The sequence below is a fragment of the Triticum aestivum genome, chromosome 2B, assembly GCF_018294505.1.
Source record: "Triticum aestivum cultivar Chinese Spring chromosome 2B, IWGSC CS RefSeq v2.1, whole genome shotgun sequence".
NCBI classification, from domain to species: Eukaryota; Viridiplantae; Streptophyta; class Magnoliopsida; order Poales; family Poaceae; genus Triticum; species Triticum aestivum.
In genome coordinates, this window is record NC_057798.1 from 282,258,598 (window position 1) to 282,259,090 (window position 493).

Genomic DNA, 493 nt, shown 5'->3' on the forward strand with positions numbered 1-493 from the left:
GCGGCAGCTAAGCGCTTCGTCGTCGGCGTCATCGCGAGCTAGCGGTGGCGCTAGGGTTTTGACGAGGTGGAGAGGTGGAAGAAGGTTTTCTTGACCGTAGGGGACACTTATTTATAAGAAGGTGTGCGGCATAGCGCAATTACGCAGGTGCCCCTGCCTGTTCACATCTGAGGGACACGTGGCAAGCATGCAACATACTCAGAGTTGTCCCACGTTCCCACGCCCGCCAAGTTTGTCGGATGGTTGTTCCGGCTTCTCCGGATTTCAACAATAATGATGAATCATTTAAAAAGACTTGATGTTTGTCTCTGTGTCTTCTGCTGACAAGGTTGCAGAGAAGACATTCGACAGTTTCAATAGAATGCATATGATTTGGATAGATAGATTTTGAGATAGTAAGCATACAGAGATTAGGGTCCGATCACATTCACTTAGTTCAAAAGATTCAACAAGGAAGACATAGCTATAAGTGAATGTTGTAGAGGATAGAATA